Raw genomic sequence first — 19,246 nt, 5'->3', positions numbered from 1 at the left:
CTCTTTGGGGCTGACATGGTAACTTGCCGGCGAGTTATTGAGGTGGAGATGGGTAGGTGTCTGGTCCTGGACGTCTGCGTGAGGGGGCAGGATCTCAGGCTAATTAACATCTATGGCCACCCCAAATGTAAAGGGGAGAGAAAGCGCCTTCTTATGCAGAGCAGGCCATACCTTTTTTCGGCCTATCCTGTGATCCTGGGTGGTGATTTTAACACCATCACTAGGGCCATGGACAGGGCAAGGGCCCAGGTCCGGATAGGTGTAGATAGCAGTTATTTAGTCAGATTAGCTAATGATACCAATCTGGTGGATGTGCACGTTCGTCACTCCCCAGATCTCACAGGGTTCACTTTTTATAGAGGTAGTAGTAGGTCTAGGTTAGATAGATTTTTTGTTTCAGAGAGCCTCATCACTTCAACTCCTAAGTTGTTGGCGGTGGAGTTCTCGGATCACCTTATTCTGTCGGTGGGCTTGAATGCTTCGGATGCTCCTCCCAGAGGTCGGGGTATCTGGAGGATGAATTCGACCCTGCTACTGGAAGATGAGATAAGACAATCCTTTGAGGAGTTTTTTCAAGCGCAGGTCTCCATCCTGGACTGCTTTGACAAGAGGTCTGAGTGGTGGGAGGAGGTCATAAAACGTGTCGTTAGATTTTTCAAGGGTCTAGCTGCTCGTAGAGGTATTGATAGAAATCTAGCTTACCAGGCTCTAAGGGAGAGGTTGACTGTCCTCGTCTGACAGAGGCGCTCACACGCTTTATGGACCTGAACCAGTTTTATATGCTCCTGTACTGCGTGATGAAGTGGGATTGTTGACCACGAAACGCGTTGCGATTTTATGGAGCTGTGAATAAATTGTATATTTTTCACTCTGCATTTGAGTATATGTCCACTACCAGAGGGAGGTAAGTCCACCTCGACTTCCCTCTTTTTATAATTTTTAGAACATTGTTTTATTCTGCTTGGCGCCTCTGTTCGTACATATTACAGCACGATTAAGTCCACCCCTGGTGGAGGGGTTCTTTCCCCATTTTCCTATCTACAGAGAGCGACTTTTATACCTGAGTGGGGTCAGGTACTAACTAATACTCACCACCTGCCTGTCAAGTGGTTACTTGATGGTAACCCACCTTTGTGAGTATAAGAACCTTTGACATTACATTATATATTGAGCTTACCAGACAATATTGCACTATTGGGCTCTTGGTGTCCTCTGTTTTCTTTTTACAAGTTCTTGGATTCCACACCAGGTCTGGGAGATGTTGATATTTCTGCCATAGACTTGACTACAGAGATTACTGCAGATGAAGTAGCAAGAACCATTGGTGGCCTTGCGCCTAAAAAGACCCCGGGTCCGGATGGACTGACGGCCGAGTTTTACAAGGCTTTCGTGTCCATTTAGGCCCCTCAATTGGCTGGAGCTTTTAATGATTGCCTTGCTGAGGGCCAGTTACCGCCCTCCATGAGGCAATCTGCAGTAATCCTGTTGTCAAAAGGTCGTGATCCTGAGATGATTGAGAATTGGCGTCCCATCAGCCTTCTCAACATCGACAGGAAGATCCTGGCAAAAATTTTGTTCTGGCGGTTGTCCCAGGTGACAGATGTACTTTCTCGCCATCAGCACTGCTCTGTTGTGGGAAGGAGCACGCTCTCAGCACTGTTGGCTGTCCGGGAAGTCCTGGAACGGTGCAGGGCTGAAGGTTGGGGAAAGTATCTGCTGACGTTGGATCAGTCCAAAGCTTTTGATCGGGTCAATCACAAGTACCAATGGCGGCTACTTACTGTATATGGTTTGCAGGGGAGGTTTGTAGATTGGCTGCGAACTTTATATAAAGAGGCTGAGAGTTTAATGCTGATCAACGGATGGGTAGGCCAGCCTTTTGAGGTGAGCTCGGGGGTCCGCCAGGGTTGTCCGCTGAGTTCTCTACTATACGTGTTCGCCATCGACCCCTTCGTGAGAAGGATAGAGGGCAGCATGCTTGGTGGGGTTCCGGTGGGCATCTCTGGTTGCTCATCTCTGAAGGTGGTGGCATATGCCGATGATGTTACTGTGGTGGTCTCGGATGCAGAGGAGGCGTTGGTGGTTGCTGAGGAGATCACCAGGTACTCATTGGCATCTGGTTCGAAGATCAATCCGGATAAGTGCGAAACTTTCTGGATGGGCAAAGATGGAGAGTCCTTTAGACTTCCCGGATCCTTTCCCATGCCTCAAGACGAAATTAAGATCCTCGGCATCAAATTTGGCCCAGGCGATTATGGCCTGCGAAATTGGGTTAGCAAACTAGCTGATGTCGACAGGAAAGTAGTCCGCTGGAAAGGTTGGAGTTTGACCTTTAGGGAAAGGATTGACCTGATCAAGACTTACCTGATACCAATACTATTGTATGTCAGTTATGTCAGGATTTTGCCAGCATCCCTGTACACCAGGGTCAACGGCTTGTTTTTCCTAATGTTATGGGGAAACAAGCTAAACCATGTGCGCAGGAATATTACCTATAAAGCTAGGCGGGAGGTTGGCCTAGGTATGGTCAACCCGATTGTTTTTTTCTCCTTAATTTTTATTAAATACAATATTGGTAGCATGTTGGTGGAGAACCCGCCTAGCTGGGTAGGGATCTTCCAGACTTGGTGTGAGCCTTTCCTTAGGGAATGGAAGAACGGTGGCCCAGTGAAAAATCTGAGGACACGTCATGGCTATCTTCCGACCTATGTCTTGCCTTGCTTGAAGAAACTGTGGCAGTGGGGATTGACGGTGGAGGACATCAAATTGGTCGACAGGAAAGTCCTGTCGGCTAGGTTGGTGGACTCCTACTTTCCTGACTCACTGGCCTTGAGGGATTGCCCAGGCACAATTTTTGAGGAGGGCTTGCGTCTGTTGAATTCACCGCGGGTTCCGAACAAATTGTCGGACATCGCCTGGCTTACCTTCCAGGGCAAACTCTACGTTGGAGGGAACATGAAGTGTCGGGAGGTGGCTGAACGTGGTTGTCCTCGGCAGGGGTGCGCTGTTGAGGAGACCATGGACCACTTCCTGATGTCATGACCTTTCAATGTGGAAGTGTACAAACAGGTGGGGAGGGCCCTGAATATCCCGTTTCTGGCGCATCTTAGTTGTGCCGAGTGGGCCTATGGAGCTTTCAATCAGCGCCAGGGTTATGATTTGTGCACTTTGTATGTAGTCAGTCTAGTGGTTAGGAGACACTTATGGTTGGCACGGTGTGACTTAGCTATTAGAAAGAAAGACTTGCCCGTCCAGGTGGTGGTGAGCACTATTCATGGTGAGGTGGGGACCATTCGGTACTTGGAGAGGAAGAAGCTGGGGAGAGGAGCTTGGGTTCTGGCCTGGCAGAACATCAAGCCTCCTTGACTTGGTGGGAGTCTCTCCTGGGTGTGGCTTGACTGTCTCTTCTCTTTCCACCTTAGATTTTTTTATTTGTTCTCTATATTTTTGAAGTATTGGCCGCAGGCACACAGGGAGTATCCCTTTGTGCTTCTTTTTGTGTGTAGGTGAGGTTTTGTCCTGTTTTTGGGTATTATTTTGATTTTGTCCTGTCTTATGTAGTGTCTTCAGTCTTACGTACTTGGGTACTTTCGGGCGTAAGAGTCCCAGTATGCATGAGGTGTGTATGGTGTAATGTTGGTGTTGTCCTTTCACTTTTTTGTTTGTCATGTTGGTGTGAATGATGTATTGTAGGTGCCGTCATTGTCTTTTATTGGTGGTGGTATATGTTATATGTGTTTTGGTTTTCCTTTTTTGTCTGGTTATCTTGTTGGTATAAATGAAGGTGAGTGTTGTCTCCCCAACATGGTTTACTGTGCTTTGATATGATGAACAAAGTGTTTCTTTCTGTTGTTTATGGCCTAATACAAGCATTGTTTTTCATTTTTCTGTATGTATATATGGAATAAGCCTGTTTTCTGATTTGATGTATTGCTGCATACTATTTTCTTTTATGTTCTTTGCGATTAAGTTATTTTCAGTTTATGATGGCATACTTTTTAACCTTATTTATTATTTCTGTATGCTATTTCTTTGAGTTTCTTTAATAAAAAATTTAACCCTAACCCACCCTCACCCTTCAAAATCCACTGATATTTAGCACTTAACCTAACCCTATACTCACACGAACCCTCCCTCTACCAATGTCTAACACTAACCTGCTACCCTGTCGCAATTTATTAGGACACCGATTAACATTGTGGTCTATGCGGTGCTCATTTTACCATAATGCTGCCAACATCAGGGCTGTTTTTTTAGCAAAGACTCTCTAAGCATTGGAATTGCACCAACAGTGGCAGCTCCCTTTCTTTCTCCCACCATCTGATTAAGCCCGAGAGTGCATGGAGGGCACCCCACTTCTTAGCTGCCCCTTCAGTCCCCAGCTTCCTCACGTGTACAGACACAGACTTCAAGTTTGGGGACCCGTGACTCTCGACCCCTATGGCTTTCGACAGGTGGCAGTCGTAATGAAGATTCTAAGAGGTTGCTGTGTCAAGCCATGACCAGCAGTGTGGGTAAAATAATGGACTACAGTATAATTTTTGGCACCACCTGGTAACTTCATACTTGATATACCCAACTTCCCTGGGAAATTTCATTTGAAGTGCAACTCTATGGTTGGGACCCATGCAGAGCCTATTGAGGTTGGGCTTGTTCTCCCCATTAGCTTCATTCTTGAACTGAGTAAAATTATTTAAAATAAACACATGATGTATCTGTAAATGAATATTACATACTTACCTCGCCGTGAGTTCCTCTCAGAAGCTCTTCATTTTCTTCTAACAATGATCCCTTCCAGTTCTGACAAGATCTTGTCAGACTTGTCTCTCAGGAACAAACAGCAGCAGGAAAAGTATTCGCGCTAGCCCACTGAGTGTAGCCACTTCCAACAACTTATTCAATCACAGCAATGGACGCACGGTTCTGCTCCTGGCGTTGGGAATGTACAGCAATCTAGATGGAAAAGGAGCGCTCCATAGTGCATTACTGTGTAAAAGTCTTTAATCGCAAGATAAAAATATACTCACAAGATGCAGGTGAATATGCGCTTGTCAGCGGATCACCACCGCTAATCCTCCCCTTGGCGGTTCGTCCTTCCGCCTCTGTGGCCAGCAGTGCGTACTCCAGTCGGACGGGTGCTCGTCTCGCTAGGGGGTACGCCGAAACGCGTAATGACGCTGTAGGCACGCCAGGACCAAACCCCGCCCACCCCCTAGGGGAGGATTAGCGGTGGTGATCCGCTGACAAGCGCATATTCACTTGCATCTTGTGAGTATATATTTTTATCTTGCGATTAAAGACTTTTACACAGTAATGCACTATGGAGCGCTCCTTTTCCATCTAGATTGTCTCTCAGGAAGCTGAAAGTCTTGGGCCCTCTTTCGCTATATAAGTTGCTATCAGTTATAACTGAAAGGACAACTGATGTGCAAAGTAATGTCCATGTTTCTCTATGGCTCAAACAATTAGGGATGGTTGGAAATGCCTATTTCTGATTCTGAAGAAATTCTGATTTTCGCAAATGCCGATTTCAGATTTTCTATTCTAATTTACAATTTTAGTACTGGACCAATCAAAGAATTCAGAATTTTACCACGGTAATCAGAATACCACGTAAATTTTAGGCCAATCACAAGACTAAGGAATACTTAATAGTATCTGAGTCTTGTGATTGGTCTAAAATGCCTGCAGTAAACCAACTTTCGTGGAAAAATTCTGCATTCTCTGACTGGTCTAATTCTTGCAATTTCTGTGATTGGGCTCAAATTACCGAGTTGTTTCAATCGGATTTCTGTGGACATTTCAGTGATATTACTGGTAAACTGAGTGCTGACCCAAAAGCTGTTACAATATGTAATATTCTATTGATCACTGTGAACAAACAGGACGCTGGAGAGGAGAAACAGATGGATAAGTAGACTACGTGGGAGGTATTTTTCAGTTCAGGTTTGCTTACTTAAAGAGAACCTGAACTGAAAATAAAAAGTCAAAATAATCATACACAGGTCATACTTACCTCCTGTGTAGTCAACTTCTCAATCTCTTTCTCCTCTCATGCGTCCCATTTGTCCACTGTGATCAATGGATTTCTCCATTCCTTCATTTTAAAAATGCCCATTACCCCATAACAGCTTCCTGGTCAGCACGCTGTTAAACTGTAATATCACCCACTTGAGCCATAGGGAAACATGGGCATTACCTTGCACATTCAGTTGTAACTGACAGCTGCTGATATATAACTGACAGCAACTGGTATATTTCATTTCTGACAAAATATTGTCAGAACTGGAAGGGATCTCTGTAAGAAGAAAAGGGTGAGCCTCTGAGAGAAATTGACGGTGAGGTAAGTATGTAATATTAATTTGCAGCTATGTCATGTGTTTATTTTAAATAATTTTCTTCGCTTCAGGTTCCCTTTAACCTTACTGTGTCTAGTCGTCAGTCAGTATTACTGGAAAAAGCAGTTACTTGCTGGTTTGTGTGCAGACCTGTAACATCAGTCATGGGGGAGCCTCGGTGTAGATAGTGTACTGACAGAGTGACGGGGTTATGAACCCTGGACATCGAAGCTGCAAGGCAGAAAGAATAACTATTTAGTCAATGTATTTCAGGATATCTCAAAACGTACACAGTTTTTTTTTTAGTGCAGGCACATTTGTAATACTCCAGATATCTTTGGGTATCTCCTGGGACCTTCATAGTCTTGGGTTCATTAAATAGAGGCTTGCCTTTGACCTCTCAGATTTGGACTGATGCATCAGCCCCTTCTGTTCTCCACAAACTAACGACAGCACCATTTTTGGCAGCTGAGGTGCCTTCACTGGTTGGTAAAAAAGGAACCTACAAATTATGTGCAGACTCCCATTTTTGGGCCGGAGATTGTGAGGCTTTCCTTTTCAAGCAGCAGGGTAAGTTTACATATATTACAAATGTGATACATTAGCTTTAATATTACAATGTTTGTCTCTGTTTATAAATACAGGCTACTTAAAGGACAACTAAAGATGGGTTTATAACTGAGAGAACTTGTAGGAGGCACCCAGAATATAGCTATCTTAAATCATAAGGTATAGGAGTAATTAGATCTTACCTCCATAAATGGAAAAACCATACTGGTAAAATTGGTTTCAATGATGCACAAAAAAGAGAACGTGTTTCACAGGTACTGACCCACTTCCTCAGGACAATACAAGTGCCTACATCTGTATGTCTTATGATTTAAGAAAGTTATATTCTGGCCACCTACAAGTTCTCTTAGTTGTAATCCAAACTTTCAAAGTAGAATATGGTACACCACATGTCCAAATACCCAAAGAGAGCAACTGACCAGTACCTGCCAAGCGGATATGGGATACCAAACAGGAATGGTTAATTTCCCATAAGCTCTGTCGGTGGTTGCAGGAGTGTAACCCACCCTTGTGAGTATATCTTACTATACTATTCATACCAACTTTACCGAACGATACTGCGCCATCGGGCTCCTGGTCTCTCTCATTACGGAACTGTGGCGGTTGGAATCTCAACCACAAGGAATCATCCTATTTTCCTAAGATGGGTTTATGAATCTCTGCCTGCCTATTGCCCTAGCTAGTGATTGGTCGAGGAACAAGGTGATGTACTATGGCTGTGTGTATTGCCAGATAATGCTGTGGCCACTAGGTACTTGAGGAACGTAGGAGGCAACTCTCTACCTGTGATTTCCTGCTTCTTAAAAAAAAAGAAAAATGTGAGCCAGGAGCAGTAGAAGGTGATGTAATCTGGCCTGACGTCTCCTGTCCTAGATCTGGAATAGACCTATCACTAGAATTTCTATTAATTTTCTCTCTCATCAGAATCTGCCTAGACCTACATTTTGCCTATCACTGGGAACTCCCTATGAGTATATTTTGCCAACATCTTAACTTTTGCTTTATCTGCCTTCAATTTACATTTTACTCAAATCTGCATATTTTTCTATTAGAATCTTCCTAAAACTGGAATCTTCTTGTAACTAGAACCATCTTTCACTTAAAGCCTGTATACACTATTGATACAATCTTTTTTGTTCAATCTTGCCTTTAATATGAGGGACCACCTAAACTATCCATTCAAAGTATATTCACTCATTTTACTATTCTACTACATGGATTTAGTAAGATTGGACAAAAAAGATGGGCACCTTATACTTACACAATCTACTCTGAAGTGTGTCCTCCCTCCATCCCACCTACATAGTAACAGAACACATCGCTAGCCTGCAGAATAGCAATGTGTCTATACAGTGTCAACCTTGCAGTGTCACCGATAGGATCAGGTACCAATATTCGCAGGGCAACATTCCTCATACGAGACTTTTCACGGTGAAATCCGATAATAATCTCTCAGTTATATGTGTCAGGTCATTGGTCAGTTACCTGCCATGAAGATATTTAAGAACTATATATAGAGTAATCCAAGGAAAGAACCAAACATGGCTCAGTGTGTATTTGTTGATATTTTGAAGACATGGATATCAGTTTGTTTAGAGATAACAGGTTCTCATTAACATGGATTCTCTAACATCAACGGTTTTCCGGGGAAAATTGTACAACTTCGCTCCTAAACGAGAAAAAGGTTAACACTTTTTTCTATAAAATCTTCAGTGTCACGGTTGAGTTAACATGTCAGCATGCAAAATTAATTGGACTGAAAGTTACTAAAACTATATATATGAAGGTGGACAGTAATCGATCACAGGTCATTAAGGTGAACATGTTGCTTCTCTATTTTGTCCTGGATTTCTCCTGTAGTACGTCCGCAATTGTAGAACAGATAAGAATGATGTAGGATGTGTAGCCTCAGGAAATGTTTTTTAACTTCACAGTTAATTATACTGACGTTAATACATTCGCTGCAACCCGCTGGTGGAAACCTAGGTAGGCTAATAAGTCATCTGCCCTTTCTATGGTGAAGTTTCTAAATGTTAAATATGTGCGTCTGCCAAAATGTACTAAGTCACAATTAATACCACAGTTAGCCTACACATTATGTCATTTATAACCATTTAGAAGTATATGGCAATGTCCAAATCATATGAAGGGGAGATTCTCACAGTGTATGGTTTACAATTCATTTTTGTTGAATGGCTGAATGTTGCTCTGGAGAGATGTTCCAGGACATTGCCTAGCAGAGTCTGCAAACCCTATTTAAACTTTGTCTAGCCGCAGAGGCTGGTCAACGGATCAGCTGAGAGATGGGAGGATTGTGATTAGCTTCCATATCGCGGTATCTGGCTGAACTTCCTTATTTAAAAAATCCAATAGAATCTGGAGGTCTTAGCATTCATCAGCAAAGTCCTAAAGATTTGTACAGCAAGAGACATTGGCAGCGCTTCCAAACAGAGGCTGCACCCGAATTGACTACCTGCAATAGATGTGCAGAGCTCCACAATTGTGGACTAAAATACACAACATGCGTTCAAAACAGGTACAGCAAAGTTAGTCTACAATTCAGTTGCAGCCTATGAGCGCTGTCATTTGTTTGATGTCTGTTTGAGAGAAATGTGTATACCATTTTATGACTAGCAGCACTAGGAAAAAATTGTGTTTTTATCGTTAGACTAGCGGTAGGTCTTCCCCGAGAGGACCCGTCACCGCCGTGGGGAAGTCTAGTAGGGAATACTTTGTGCACATATTATTTATACTGAAGCTAACGTCCTCCTTTGCTGTACCTGTTTTGAATGCATGTTGTGTATTTTAGTCCACAATTGTGGAGCTCTGCACATCTATTGCAGGTAGTCAATTCGGGTGCAGCCTCTGTTTGGAAGCGCTGCCAATGTCTCCTGCTGTACAAAACTCATATAAGTATACTTATGGCTAGCTGCATCCATGTGCATCAATTTGCATTCAAATTATAGATTAGGACTAGTACATGATTTGCATCTGATATGCATTCAAGGCATGTATTTAGCCCTGTGGGGCTCTGCATGCCTCTGTTAGTCTACAATTCAGTTGCAGCCTATGAGCGCTGTCATTTGTTTGATGCCTGTTTGAGAGAAAAGTCCTAAAGATGCCCATACACGCAACAATTTTCGAGTGCGACTCCTGGCAAATTGTACCATTTTTAAATAATACCAGTTGCCTGACTCTACTGTGTCTCTAATACTTTTAGCCACAGCCCCTGAACACACATGCAAATCAGGTGCTCTGACTGAAGTCAGACTGCATTAGCTGCATGCATGTTTCAGGTGTGTGATTCAGCCACTACTGCAGCCAAAGAGATTAGCAGGAATGACAAGCAACTGGTATTGTTTAAAATGAAACATCCATATCCCTCTCAGTTTATGGTCCCTTTAATGATAAACCTTTAATGAATGTAGTCCTCTAGAAACTAGTCTTTGTTCTTGTTTTGTTTGTTTTTGCATAATATTACATGAAAGTGGTAAAATTGGTTTAATGATAGTGTACAGTCTGGCACATCAGCAAAATACAACCTTATTGATCCAATTTCATCTTTGCATTAGCGATAACCACTCAAGCTCCAGCATATAGGCTAGATTCAACGGAACCAGTCCATTTGGATCCTTCCTGATCCTTTATCAAGCAGATTAAGCAGATGGTGCCAAGAAGTGGTGGAAGAAACGTGTCCATCTCCCCAACCTTTAGCCCTTTTCAGCTTCTTCTTCTACCATTCCATGATACCATTGTCTTATCTGCTGGATAAATGATCAGGAAGGATCCAAAATGAACTGGTTTAGTCTTTATACTGGGGATTGAGTGGTTGTCTGTAAGGGAAAGATTGACTACAAGGTTGGCTTGTATAATCTGGTTACTGTGATAGAAGGGAAATATGAGACACGAAACGGCCGTCGCTCTCCGCCATCCGCACCCGCCACCCACCTCCTTTACCTCCACCGCTCCGCACTATGGTATGCTAACCATTTTTTGACTACTGCATGGAGTCCTATGTGATGTAATCTTCACTACTGCAATAAAAGACACGAATACTATAAGACAGAAGGTGCACGCATTTCTCTTCTTTATTACCATGGCTTGTATAATCTGTTCATATTATTCACAGTCTGTTGACCATGGAGGTGGTAAAATTTGTCAGTGGTTGACCAATCAAAATTGGATGTGTGTATGCACCCTTATGCTTAGTACACACTTTTAATTGTAATGGGTCAATCACTGACTAATTTTACCACCTACCTACACAATCTGTTCGTAGTTATCTGTTGACCCTCATACTACATGGAGCACGGGTAGGGAACCAGATATAGCTCTTTTGATGGCTACATCTGGCTCACAGACAAATCAGTAGGGGTTGATTCACTAAGCTACACTGCTCAAGCAGCACAGCTTAGTGTGGCAGTGCAAGTAAAATTTTCAATGCTGTAGCATGCACTACTAACTTACTTGTGCTACCCCAGAACGAACGGCTGCTCCAATTGTCCCACTCTGGACTCTGTCAGGTTTAGTGACTTTGTAGAACGAGATCCCCGCACTTTGATTGGCCCAATAGGCTGCCTGTCACTTGACAGGCAGCCTATTGGGGCAAAGTGCAGGGATCTCGTCCTCCAAAGTGAATCAACCCCCAAGTCAGCTAGCTAATTGTACAAGGTGTTAGTCTGTATTTCTTCTGTCTGGCTCTCGGGGAAATTGCTGATGTTGTTGAAACCCAAGAGAAGCTGAAGACGTGTCTGACACTTCCGCTGCCCGGCGGATCAACTGTATAAACATCACAGTTTAAAACATATTGTATGGCTCTCACAACACAGAGGATTGTCATCATAAATAAAAACAACTGCTTTTTATGTATCAGTGGCCTATACTTCAAGGACAAATGAAGTGAGAAGAATATGGAGGCTGCTATATTTATGTCCTTTTTAACAATGCCTGTTGCCTGGCAGCCCTGCTGATCTTTTGGGCTGCAGTATAGTAGTGTCTGAATAACACCAGAAACAAGCATGCAGCTAATCTTGTCAGATCTGACAATAATGTCAGAAACACCTGATCTGCATATGCTTGTTCAGGGTCTATGGCTAAAAGTATTAGAGGCAGAGGATCCGCAAGATAGCCAGGCAACTGGTATTGCTTAAAAGGAAATAAATATGGCAGGCAGCCTCCATATCCCTCTCATTACAGGCGTCATTTAAAAACACCCCTTGAAGTAAACTAGACATATGAGCGCTACCATGTCCGATTATTGAGAAGTTGCTGGATCACTGGCTATCAAGCTGAGGCTATGCTTTTCCCTGCATAGTGATGGACTAATCCTGGAATGTCCATGCAGGTGAGGTTTCAACTGTTCACTGTAATGTTCTCATTCTAGATCAGTAAATGACCATGGCTGAATAATCAGTGTCTCCTTATCTCCTGACACAATTCACATTTTGAGATGAGGTATGTGACATAAGACATGGCCATATACTGTAGTTTAATGTTGGTTTATGAAGGAAAAAAAAAACATGTATCAAACATAAACTTGTTTGGATGTTTTTTTTTATTCTTTAGAAATACTGTTACTTTCCACTATCTAGCTGGGCAATTCCTATAGAATGCATAGCAGGCATTGTGCTAGAAATGGTTAACCCTTTTCCTTGCATTGCAGGCATCATAAAATGCTGGTGTGTGTATCTGCTGCCTGTGCTTCCCTGCAGATGGCACTCACAGCCTCTCTTCCCCATACACCCCTTCTATCTTTCATATTTTCCCAGCTGCTGTGAGAGCTTTCCAGTTGCCGTAAGCCCTGATAGTAAGCACACTTTTTTTCCCTAAAGGTGGTGAAAAAATGCAAAGGAACAAAACAGCAGTGGTGAGCTGTCCCATGCTGCTTCTGCACCTGCTGCCCCAAGGTGACCACAGTGATGTCGGTCAAGCTGGATGTACCCTGAAAGCTAAAATGTAAAGAGAGCAATGGGATGTCTGTGCAGTGCAGTATCCTGAGAGGGACCTGCAGTCATAAAATCCAGCACCTAAGGGGCTCTCCTCCTTGTGGATCCTTACAGTGACCTCTGCACCTACCACCTGAAAGGGGTCTCTCCACCAAGCTGAAAGAGTTAAGGTAAGCCTGCCTGGCAAACTGTTAGGATCTCATGATATCAATGCCTTGCAAACTTCTCTTGCAGTTTGACGCCATTTCTTTTCTCTTCTCTGTTTTTTCTTTCTGCATTGGGTTGAGCAACTTGCAGTGTCCCTGTCTTCCCAGTACAATGATACAGGGAGGCATTGCTCATCTTTTTTCATGTGTGACAAGTGGCTTCTGCTGCATGCATTTTTTTTTATTGTTCAGAGTGGCATTACGTGTGTACTGGGCATATTCAGTATTAATCAGATTCAGAGTGCGCGTAGTGGTTTATGTCTGTACAAGATAAGGTCACAGCCGTGCTATAAACGCCTGTCCTACATGAATGGTTTTGATCTTCGTGTGCTATTAAAAAATATGCACTTTTTATTTATGACTGTAGGAAAGGAAGAATGTATTAACACAAAGACAGTGGAAAACACATCAGACATACATATAAATACTGTATGCATTGCATGTGGGCATGTTTACAGTGGTGATTCTGTATCAGTATAGGCAGTGTTTCCTCTAGATTTTATTGGACTGTACCCCTTTTGAAAGTCTTGTCTCACCAAGTACCCCCTGGCATGGTAAAGATTATCTCAAGTCCCCCTTAAAGATATGTTTAGTATTAGCACATGGTAATTGGTACTAAACAGTTTCCAAAAATTTACTATTGCTTTTCATCAGCTAAAATACTAATACTGTGTTGTTTATATATGATTTATCATTTTCTTAAACTGTTAATTTGTTTATACTTAAATGCATCAAGGGGTCTATATACCACGCGTTGAGAGCCTAGGGTATTGACGTACAAACACATATACATACATGTGGGTTGCTAATGTTGGTCTCTAGTGGTTTCTATTGTGCAGGAAAATATGCTATAAATAATTTAAAGTTTAATAAACAGGACACAGAAAAGAAGAGTTTTTTCTACTTATGTCAATAATCAAGTAACAAATGGAGTTTCATCAAGTCATAACTGTTCCCCTATTGCCTGTATAGAATGAGTTTTCCATGTATGATTCATTTCAGTTTTAGCAGATTGTAATAGAATTCTTTGCTAAGCAAACTTTGTTAAAGTTGTTTTCCAAAATGTTGCATTACTTTCATTGGGAGCAGGAACTTTTGGGAAAAACATGTTAGGCGACAAATTTCTTGTGGAAATTATTAGGGTTAATGAATGAGTGCAAATACTGATCTGAGGCACAGCAGCACCAAACTGGTAAAAAGGGCACTAGTGGGGCTGTGGAAAGAATAGAGATGCCATAGGTGCCAATGAAAAAAGCTGTGATTAAGGTTTAGTTACCACCAGGGGGGTTGTTCAGAGGTTAAGCACCAGCAGGGGAATTAAGGGTTAGGCACCACTAGGGAGGAAAGTCAAGGATTAGGCACCATTGGGGGGTTAGGGGTTAGGCACCACGGGGGAGGGGGGAGTTAAGGGTTAGGCAGTGGTAGAGGGAGGGTTAAGGGTTAGGGATCGGTAGAGGGAGGGTTCTGTGTGAGAGTAAGGTGAGGTTAGGTCATAGTAAACAATGCCAATTAAGTAGTAGAATATCAGTCATTTTACCGATATTCTACTAGCGGCAATATCCGGCACACTTTTTTTTCCAGATGCCTTTATTACATGTATGCCAGGAGCGGGTCCACACAATCCTCAACTTTCGGTAGCTTTTATTGATGAATACAAATGCCATGGATGCTGTAAATAGACAGCCGTTTTGAGAACCCACAGGTCGCTGATAAAGAGGACCTGTGTGTTCTCGAAACAGCTGTCTGTTTACAGCATTCATGACATTTGTATTCATCAATAAAAGGAACTGAACTTTGAGGATTGTGTGGACCCGCTTCTGTTCCGTGCATTGCTGGGGAAGTGCTACTGGCCTCCTTTGGGTGATTGTACTCCATGTGGCAGGGCTGTGCGAATCCAATTGCACAGAGACCTTCAGATACTGATTTGGGCACAGACATTCAGTGTGAACATTCCAGTTTAAAGAATTCACTTATTTAGTTTAAGGTAGGTTTACTTTACGTTTATGCAAAGAAAGAAGAAAAGAAACTGCACAGCATCCTGGAGTATTTTGACAAAGGAGGTGTGTCCTATAGGGTATGGAGCAATGTTCGCAGATCTTAGCTGTATGAACTGAGCAAGAAAGGCATCCATTGCACTGTTGCTGGACACACCATGCTCTTCCTCAGGGGCTTTCAGGTTCCTAGAATCCTTCGATGGGCACATTTCAAGCACTCACATCATAAGCACAATTTTCACAGTATTTTCCAGCTAAACTTATTGAGGAGCATAGGTAATTAAACTGTTTCTTTTATTTACAAGTTTTACAACTTACTCTCATTTCTAATGCTAATATAGCTGGATCCATTATAGAACTGTGTTTTAAGGACATTACATATAGGCCATATAGGGCCTGATGCACTAAAGTACGGCAAAGTGCGTGTATCAAAAAAGGGCGCCTGGAAAAAAGGGCGCGGGGTATAGCCGAAATTGTACGTTTTAATGCAAAACCATATTTTTCGTTTAAGAGGTTGTAAACGAAAATGTAGTGCTAAATAGGTTAAATAAACGGAAATGAAATGGCAAAATACTGCCTATAACAACAAACGAATTCTGAAATGAAACGTTAAATAGCGTCTATAACAAAAACGATATTTACACTTCTTTAAGTATAGCAATGCAATGGTAGATTTTACAGATATTTTACTGCAATTATACCTAACTGTAGGCTCACACAGATCTCTCCCTATCCCTAACCCCTTGACCCCCTCTTTGTTTAAATATACATAATTTAATAAATTGTATATATTACATATATTGTGCCTAACCCTAACCACCCCCCTGGTGGTGGCTAAACCTCACCACCCCCCTGGTGGTGCCTAAACCTAGACACCCTCTGGTGGTGCCTAAATCTAACCACCCCCCTGGTGGTGCCTAAACCTAACCACCCCCCTGGTGGTGGCTAAACCTAACCACCCCCCTGGTGGTGCCTAAACTTAGACACCCTCTGGTGGTGCCTAAATCTAACCACCCCCCTGGTGGTGCCTAAACCTAACCACCCCCCTGGTGGTGCCTAAACCTAACCACCCCCTGGTGATGCCTAAACCTAAGCACCCCCCTAGTGGTACCTAACCCTAAATCTTCCCTGGTGCTGCCTAATCCTAACCATCCCCCTGGTGGTGTATATTGCACTGTAACTATACCTAACCCTCCCTGTACCTAACCCTAACCCCTAGACCTCCCTGGTGGTGCCTAACCCTAACCACCCCCTGGTTGCGTATATTATACTGTAACTATACCTAACCCTCCCTGTACCTATCTCTAACCCCTAGATCCTCCTGGTAATGCCTAAACCTAACCATCCCCACCGCACAAACACCCTAAACACATATAAACAATAATATATTTAATCCGTAAAATACTTCACTACAAATAACATGAATAAAATAATTTATATATTTGTAATAGAATAAATAGCCTTAAAATAGTCTTAAAATCACGTATACATTAATATCATAAATAGAGAAAAGTATATATAAATATATACAATAAAATAGATAGCCTTACAATCACGTACGCATTAAAAATCTTAAAATAACAGTAATATTAAAAGCGATATTTTAGTAACTATAATCAACGCATTATAAGTGTAAAAACAAAGTTAATACCAAAAGCGATGTATTTCTAATACAATAAGGTTGAAAACAGTATTTAAGCATTATACATATGAAAACGAATTTTTAAATGATCAAAGAAGTGTAAACGAAAATTTAGTTGTTATACTTTTGTAAGCGAAATTTTAAAACGAAAAAATAAGTAAAAACGGCTATAAGCGAAATGTAAGAACGAAAAAATAAGTATAACACAAAGTCAAAACGAACTTGTAAATGATATTTGTTATAAACCTTATTCTGTAAATGAAAACTTTTGTTAACACGATCCCTGTAACCGCTATTTCTCGGGCGCCCTTTTTACCTGTCGGGCGCCGAATAGCCGATATTTTGCATTGCAGTCTATGGCGGCGCCCTTTTTGTCCACTATCCCTGTGCACCCTTTTTTACTAGCACCACGGCAAAGTTGCTGTGTGCAGGAAGCATTATTGGCTCAGGGGGAGCACAGCCATGAATCCATGTGGTTAACAGGCACATTTCTGTGGTAACGCGCATTACCACACGTCAACTTTAGTGCATCAAGCTCATAGGGCTTGATTCACAAAGCGGTGCTAACCTAGTTAGCACGCATAAAGACTTTTGGGCGTGATAAGCATTGCACTAAGTAGGTTAGCACCACTTTGAGGGAAAAAACTCGCTCGTAAAGTTTTGCGCGCAAAGTCCGGTGTGCGCGAAACATCGCATAGGGTTTAATGGCATTGCGCGCGTAAAAGTTTACACGCATAAAACTTTACACGCAAAACTTTGCACGCGAGCTTATTTTATCACGCCTAAACTGAGTTTAGGCGTGATAATGGGCTTTTCACCAGCATGCTAACAGTTAGCACGGCTTTGTGAATAAAGCCCATAGTCTTTGTCACGTACCTGGGATGCGTGAATTCTCTGTGTAGCCAGATGGGCACAGACCTGGAATCTAGGTGGGTGCGTCCAAAGGCAATTGCTGAGTACGACTGGATAGTCCAATGCGAGGTACAGATACAACAGACAGTAGACGTAGTCAGGGATAAGCCAGGAGTCCATTAACAGGAAATCATTCTGAAACAGGTGAGGTACAGGAACGTAAGTCAAATGGGTAGTCAAAGGATTGCCAAGGATCAAAGCCAAGATATCAGTTCAAAAGGGAAAGTCACTTAGGACACAGGAACGCAGGGAAAAGGGACTCAGGAAACATGATGCTCGTGCAACCAGCCTGAGTCCAGGAAGTGCTTATAAGACATAATGCAGGAAGTGAGCTCACCTGCTCACATACAAACAGGGATGCATAGCAAATTCCAGCCACTAGATGGTGCAGCTGGTGAGTTGCCATGGGCAACCACTTACTGAGGCATGACAGTCTTATATGACTGGTCAGCTTGTCCTGTGTATGCTTGATGGACTAAGATTGACTTGCCATAATTTTCACCACTAACAGTCATGATGGTGTGTGTTGCATTTAGCCTCTATATTAGTAGAGTCATCCCAAATGCAACACAATTCTGGCAGATCCTGTTTAAATAGACATCTTAATTTTTAAATATGCTGTATGTGAATATATTGCTTATTGTTATTTGATATATTGTAATACAGTATTACCATTCTAACAATTCTAGAAGACTGTGACTCTATTGTCGCAGGCTTGCGCTGGCGTATGTTTAATATGCTTGAATTTGAGCTGTTTACTGTTTAGTGTGTATTACTGGCTAATCCTTCCTTTTCCCTACATGGGAAGTTCTCTCATTGGTGATTGGGGTGTATTTTCTTACTTCTTTACTAATTATAGTCACAATGAATCCATACAGGTGCCAATAGCCCATTGTATACTTGCTTGAAACAATCACTAATTTTAGTTAACGGTTTAGGCATGATTGCTGTACATAAATACGACTGTTTTCTGCCAGACTACACAGTGTTTGTGAGGTTCAGCCATTTGTGTCAACGAAGCACAAGTCTGTCAGAAATACAGATGCTTTCTAATCAGACTGGTAAAATTGCTGATCGTTAATTCTTAGAAACCAAACTACATGCAAAGCTTAATCTGATACCCTACTGCTTATACTGTAGTATACTGTTAAAGTAGACAGTTCATCTATAATGAAAGAGAATCTTCTAAACTCTAGGCTGCATGCAGAAAAAAAATAGACAAAACAGCTCCCAGATAGTAGAGAAGGGTTGTATATATTGACACAATCCAACCATTTTCAGGAAAGGCCAGATTTACACTTGTTCCTCCCCAAGGCCACCTTTCTTGAGGCTGCCCTACTATGTGAAGCCACCTTATGTGTTTAACAACTAATGCTTTAATTTGGAGCAGCCCCTCTGATTCCATTTGCAGTCTCCTCTTCCTTTAACAATATCTGTATACAGCAGCCCTCTCCAGCTCTTCTCCTCTGTCCTGGGCTGAAACTCCCCTTTTCCATGTGTTGCTCCCTATATAGTCTCCCTATTCTACTTGCAGCCTCCTCTTCCATATGCAGTAAGCCCCTCTTCCACTATCACGCACAGATGGATTAATGTGAAATGGGGCCCTGGGCATTAACAACTTTGGGTCTGCCCTAGATGG

The 19,246-nt window shown here is 42.3% G+C and overlaps 1 protein-coding gene and 1 long non-coding RNA gene across 11 annotated transcripts in view; one reads left to right on the top strand and one right to left on the bottom strand.

Moving 5' to 3' along the window:
- The window catches only part of LOC137536102 (cGMP-dependent protein kinase 2-like), an 843,621-nt gene that overhangs the window by 531,477 nt on the left and 292,898 nt on the right, over positions 1-19,246 (top strand). For 9 of the 10 annotated variants that reach the window (XM_068258139.1, XM_068258141.1, XM_068258140.1 and 6 more), the window contains one exon: positions 12,740-13,023. The gene's annotated coding sequence lies outside the window, so the exon portion shown is untranslated. Of the gene's footprint in view, positions 1-12,686; positions 13,024-19,246 lie in introns of those variants that run through there. The other variant, XM_068258147.1, reaches the window with a different exon arrangement.
- Positions 6,404-19,246, bottom strand: part of LOC137536105 (uncharacterized) — a 94,837-nt gene continuing 81,994 nt past the window's right edge. The window contains exons 3-4 of the long non-coding RNA XR_011024520.1: positions 17,572-17,742; positions 6,404-6,569 (exon numbers count right to left, since the gene is read on the bottom strand). This is a non-coding gene — a long non-coding RNA (uncharacterized lncRNA). The remainder of the gene's footprint in view (positions 6,570-17,571; positions 17,743-19,246) is intronic.

The sequence above is a fragment of the Hyperolius riggenbachi genome, chromosome 10 (genome assembly GCF_040937935.1).
Source record: "Hyperolius riggenbachi isolate aHypRig1 chromosome 10, aHypRig1.pri, whole genome shotgun sequence".
Lineage (NCBI taxonomy): Eukaryota > Metazoa > Chordata > Amphibia > Anura > Hyperoliidae > Hyperolius > Hyperolius riggenbachi.
This window is presented reverse-complemented; position numbering and strand designations above follow the sequence as displayed.